Source organism: Pseudophryne corroboree, chromosome 6 (genome assembly GCF_028390025.1).
Source record: "Pseudophryne corroboree isolate aPseCor3 chromosome 6, aPseCor3.hap2, whole genome shotgun sequence".
In the NCBI taxonomy this organism is placed as follows: domain Eukaryota; kingdom Metazoa; phylum Chordata; class Amphibia; order Anura; family Myobatrachidae; genus Pseudophryne; species Pseudophryne corroboree.
In genome coordinates, this window is record NC_086449.1 from 63017626 (window position 1) to 63018159 (window position 534).

At 38.2% G+C, this 534-nt stretch overlaps 1 pseudogene; it reads left to right on the top strand.

Moving 5' to 3' along the window:
- Positions 1–203: 203 nt before the first annotated feature.
- LOC134937428 (5S ribosomal RNA) lies at positions 204–321 on the top strand (annotated as a pseudogene).
- Positions 322–534: the final 213 nt, after the last annotated feature.

Sequence of the window (534 nt, forward strand, 5' to 3'; positions counted from 1 at the left end):
AATTTGTGTGCAACATGAAAATTTTGGGACAACATCAGGCTTATCAGTCAAATTGAACTCAGGATTCAGGACTCATCTATAATTTGTCCTCTCTAATATTATCTACATTTATCATTGTGTTACCAATATCTGGACTTATATGAGTTCCTGGAACTTCCCATATATAATACTTGATTCCGGACATCATAAAGCAGGATAAAATCACCTGCGGTCAAACCACACTGAGTATGCCCAACCTCGTCTGATCTTGGAAGCCAAGCACTGTGGGCCAGGTCAGTACCTGGTTGGGAGACCACCAGAGAATACTTGGTACTGCAGGTATTTTTATTCTGCAGAAATAATCAGATCTGGAGCCAAAGTATTAGTTAAAACTCACTATATCCACTGCAGTCTATGGAAACAGATTATCACCTAAGTAATAGGGTGAGCCCAGCGTTGTTAGAGAATTACTTCTCTCTTCTAGAATACTCATAGTGTGATTTATCATAGGCACATTTCATCATCTTTGAATATGAAAAACCTTCATAGCATTTA